Genomic DNA, 5,000 nt, shown 5'->3' on the forward strand with positions numbered 1-5,000 from the left:
AAAGATGAAGGAGCTATGTAAAGGAGCAAATGTTATTTTACTACAAGAAACAAACTGGAAAAAGAAAAAATGGAGGATTTTAAAAGCAGGTGGAATGGAGATGTTTTTTATAACAATGGCGATGAAAGTGGAAGAGGAAGTGGGGTAGCCATTTTAACTAGAAGAGATAGGTGTGGACAAGTGAAAGTCATATATGATGATGGAGCAGGTAAAAGTTTAGCAGTGGAAATGAATTGTGAGGAACGAAAGACGATATTATATAAAATACATGCACCAGGGGAGGAAAAAAAGAAAAAAGATTTTTTTAACAATTTAAGAACTTTGATCTCAAAGGAGGAAAATGTATTTATAATGGGTGATTTTAATACACTTTTTAGTAAAATTGACATGGCAGAAGGAATGGTGTATAAATCAGTTAAAGGGAGAAAAGAGCTTAATATTTTAATAGAAGAAAATGATCTTATTGATGTATGGAGGGAAAGAAATGAGAAAAAAAGAGAATACTCAAGACAGCAAATAGTGCAAAACTTTATGTGCCAAACTAGAATTGATTTTGTTTTAATTAAAAGAGCTTTGGGAAAATATGTAGAAAAAGTGTATTACAAAGAGACAACTTTGAGTGATCATAAAATTTTGTTTGTACAGATGGATTTTAGGGAATTTGAGAGAGGTCCTGGGGTATGGGTTTTAAATTCAGGAATTTTAAGGAAAAAAGATTATAGGATGGGTGTAGAAAGACTAATAGAAAATAGAGAAGAAAATAGAATGTATAAAGAAGACAAAAGAATTTGGTGGGACAATATAAAGTATGACATAAAGAAATATTCAATAGAGTATGGTAATTTAATACAGAGGGTGAAAGGAATGAAGGAAAGAAAAGTGAGAAAGGATTTAAAGGAGGAATTAAGTAAAGAAAGAAGTAATTTACAAAAGATAGTAATGTTGGAGGAAAAATTAAGTGAAATAGAAGAAGAAAAGTGCAGAGGTGCTATCATAAGTAAAGCAAGGTATACAGTGGAAGGGGAAAAATGTACCAAGTTCTTTTTCAATTTAGAAAAAAGTAGGGGAAAAGCAGACATAATAAAAGAAATAATAGGGAAAGATGGGAGAAGAGTCAAGGAAACAAAAGAAATACTTAAAGAAATAAAGGACTATTATGAAGACTTGTTTAATGGAAAAGGAATAGATAAAACAAAGAAAGAGTTTTTATTAGAACATATCACATTAAAATTGGAAGAGCATGACAAAGAAGTAGGGGAAAAAGAGATACAACAGGAAGAAATTGAAATGGCAATATCGCAATTAAAAGGAGGGAGAAGTCCAGGAGTAGATGGTTTAACAAATGAGTTTTGTAAGGCCTTTAAAGATAAGTTAATACCAATTTTAAAATAAATATACGAGGACATTTTTAGGAAGGATGAAGTGACTCAAGTTATGAGGATGGGTTTAGTGAAAATTAAATATAAAAAGAGAGGAGACAAAGCAGTTTTAAATAATTTTAGACCCATTACAATGTTAAACAGTGATTTTAAAATTTTAGCTAAAATCTTAGCAAACAGATTGAAGGATATTTTACCAAAATTAATTGAAACAAACCAAGCATATGCTGTTAAAGGAAGAGATATAACTGATACGATTAATAATGTGAGAGACATGATAAGTTACACTGAAGCTGAAAAGAAAAGTGGTTATGTTATTAGTCTTGATTTGGAAAAAGCTTTTGATAGAGTGGAACATGAGTTTTTATTTGATATTCTAAAGAAAATTGGTTTTGGAGAGAATTTTATTAAGTGGATTAAAGTTTTATATAAAGGAGCAATGAGTAAGATAAAGTGCAATGGGTTTTTAACAAATGCTTTTAAAATTACAAGATCAATTAGACAAGGTTGCCCGTTGTCACCTCAACTTTACTCTTTGGTAGCAGAGCCATTAGGGATTTAATTTCATTAAAAAAAAAAAAAAGAGTCAATGCCCGATCTCTGAATCTTAGCAGGTTTAGGTCTGGTTAGTACTTTGATGAGAGACTGCCTAGGAATACCAGGTGCTTTAAGCTTTTGGAAAATTTCATGAATTATATAATAATCTTCCATTAAAAAAAAAAAAAAAAAAAAGAAAGGGTCAATGCCCGATCTCTGAATCTTAGCAGGTTTAGGTCTGGTTAGTACTTTGATGAGAGACTGCCTAGGAATACCAGGTGCTTTAAGCTTTTGGGTTTTCTTTCCTACTTATATAATGTACTGGCGATTAGATTGGCTGGTCTTTAAATAGCCCTCTCTTTGCAGCAGTCTTCGCTTACGGCAATACCAACCTGGCTATGCCCGATCTCGTCTGATCTCGGAAGCTAAGCAGGTTTGGGCCTGGTTAGTACTTGGATGGGAGACCGCCTGGGAATACCAGGTGCTGTAAGCTTTTTGGACATTTTTCACTTAGTATATAATAATATTGTCAAATAATAGTCAATGTCCGATCTCTGAATATTAGCAGGTTTGGGCCTGGTTAGTACATGGATGGGAGACTGCCTGGGAATACCAGGTGCTTTAATCTTTTTGGAAAATTTCACGAATTATATAATAATCTTTCATTAAAAAAAATAAGAGTCAATGCCCTGATCTCTGAATCTTAGCAGGTTTAGGTCTGGTTAGTACTTGGATGGGAGACCGCCTGGGAAAACCAGGTGCTGTAAGCTTTTTGGACATTTTTCACTAAGTATATAATAATTTTGCCAAATAATAGAGTCAATGCCCGATCTCTGAATCTTAGCAGGTTTAGGTCTGGTTAGTACTTTGATGAGAGACTGCCTAGGAATACCAGGTGCTTTAAGCTTTTGGGTTTTCTTTCCTACTTATATAATGTACTGGCGATTAGATTGGCTGGTCTTTAAATAGCCCTCTCTTTGCAGCAGTCTTCGCTTACGGCCATACCAACCTGGCTATGCCCGATCTCGTCTCATCTCGGAAGCTAAGCAGGTTTGGGCCTGGTTGGTACTTGGATGGGAGACCGCCTCGGAATGCCAGGTGCTGTAAGCTTTTTGGACATTTTTCACTTAGTATATAATAATTTTGCCAAAAAATATAGTCAATGCCCGATCTCTGAATATTAGCAGGTTTGGGCCTGGTTAGTACATGGATGGGAGACTGCCTGGGAATACCAGGTGCTTTAATATTTTGGAAAATTTCACGAATTATATAATAATCTTTCATTAAAAAAAAAAAAAAAAAAGAGTCAATGCCGATCTCTGAATCTTAGCAGGTTTAGGTCTGGTTAGTACTTTGATGAGAGACTGCCTAGGAATACCAGGTGCTTTAAGCTTTTGGGTTTTCTTTCCTACTTATATAATGTACTGGTGATTAGATTGGTCGGTCTTTAAATAACCCTCTCTTTGAAGCAGTCTTGGCTTACGGTCATACCAACCTGGCTATGTCCCATCTCGTCTGATCTCGGAAGCTAAGCAGGTTTGGGCCTGGTTGGTACTTGGATGGGAGACCGCCTCGGCATAACAGGTGCTGTAAGCTTTTTGGAAATTTTTCACTTAGTATATAATAATTTTGCCAAAAAATAGAGTCAATGCCCGATCTCTTAATCTTAGCAGGTTTAGGCCTGGTTAGTACTTTGATGAGAGACTGCCTAGGAATACCAGGTGCTTTAAGCTTTTGGGTTTTCTTTCCTACTTATATAATGTACTGGCGATTAGATTGGCTGGTCTTTAAATAGCCCTCTCTTTGCAGCAGTCTTCGCTTACGGCCATACCAACCTGGCTATGCCCGATCTCGTCTCATCTCGGAAGCTAAGCAGGTTTGGGCCTGGTTGGTACTTGGATGGGAGACCGCCTCGGAATACCAGGTGCTGTAAGCTTTTTGGACATTTTTCACTTAGTATATAATAATTTTGCCAAAAAATATAGTCAATGCCCGATCTCTGAATATTAGCAGGTTTGGGCCTGGTTAGTACATGGATGGGAGACTGCCTGGGAATACCAGGTGCTTTAATATTTTGGAAAATTTCACGAATTATATAATAATCTTTCATTAAAAAAAAAAAAAAAAAAAAAAAAAAGAGTCAATGCCCGATCTCTGAATCTTAGCAGGTTTAGGTCTGGTTAGTACTATGATGAGAGACTGCCTAGGAATACCAGGTGCTTTAAGCTTTTGGGTTTTCTTTCCTACTTATATAATGTACTGGTGATTAGATTGGTTGGTCTTTAAATAGCCCTCTCTTTGCAGCAGTCTTGGCTTACGGCCATACCAACCTGGCGGTGCTAGTGAGTCACTGGTAAACAGGAAGTGTTTGGCTGCAGAGGGTGAGAGAGGCTCACCAAAACTTGTTTGTTATTAGTTTTGTTTTGTTTTTTGGATAATGTTTAGAGGTAAAATAATTGTTTGAAGTTATTTTTGTTTAGTTTTATCACTAATCAGCAGCCTTGAGCTGTCTGGTTAGTGGTTTATATTTTTTGTCTTTGCACGGGTGGAGAAAATGGACATGAGTACAATGGACGGACATAAAGAAACGGACTTGGAAATGGCACGAGAAACAGGTAGACAACATAATCAAGGAACGGATAAAGGATTACAAGAAGATAATGGGAAAAATAAGATGGAGAGAAAAAGAATATATGCTAAGGAGGCGACCGTAACTATTGATATAACAGAGGTGCAAAATGGAGGAGCTGAAGATATTATTAAAGCTATATCGGAGAAGGTGGGAGTAGGAAAAATCTTTGTTGTAAGACCAAAACAATCTGGACTATATGATGTTACTTTGGACAAAGTAGACATTTGTGATGAACTTGTAAATGGAGTAGAAATCAAAGGAAAACTGTGTGAAATAAAAAGGCTACAGAACAGGGAGTACGTTGTCTCCTTTATGCATTTGCCAGCTTACCTAGATGACGCGGATATTTTGGACAAGCTAGAGGGCTGGAGAGTAATTCCTACCTCTCAAATAAGGAGAAGGTGCTATCCGGGAACTGACATTGAGGATGGTACAAGATTCATAAAGGTGAA

At 36.1% G+C, this 5,000-nt stretch overlaps 3 non-coding genes and 1 pseudogene across 3 annotated transcripts; all 4 read left to right on the forward strand.

Moving 5' to 3' along the window:
- The first annotated feature begins 2,290 nt into the window (after positions 1–2,290).
- On the forward strand, positions 2,291–2,409 carry LOC113069714 (5S ribosomal RNA). The gene has a single exon (XR_003279810.1). It is a non-coding gene; the product is annotated as a 5S ribosomal RNA (ribosomal RNA).
- Positions 2,410–2,907: 498 nt separating this feature from the next.
- On the forward strand, positions 2,908–3,026 carry LOC113069690 (5S ribosomal RNA). The gene has a single exon (XR_003279807.1). It is a non-coding gene; the product is annotated as a 5S ribosomal RNA (ribosomal RNA).
- Positions 3,027–3,393: 367 nt separating this feature from the next.
- On the forward strand, positions 3,394–3,512 carry LOC113069709 (uncharacterized; annotated as a pseudogene).
- A 221-nt stretch (positions 3,513–3,733) lies between these two features.
- On the forward strand, positions 3,734–3,852 carry LOC113069688 (5S ribosomal RNA). The gene has a single exon (XR_003279805.1). It is a non-coding gene; the product is annotated as a 5S ribosomal RNA (ribosomal RNA).
- Positions 3,853–5,000: the final 1,148 nt, after the last annotated feature.

The sequence above is a fragment of the Carassius auratus genome, unplaced genomic scaffold (genome assembly GCF_003368295.1).
Source record: "Carassius auratus strain Wakin unplaced genomic scaffold, ASM336829v1 scaf_tig00002276, whole genome shotgun sequence".
Taxonomy (NCBI): domain Eukaryota; kingdom Metazoa; phylum Chordata; class Actinopteri; order Cypriniformes; family Cyprinidae; genus Carassius; species Carassius auratus.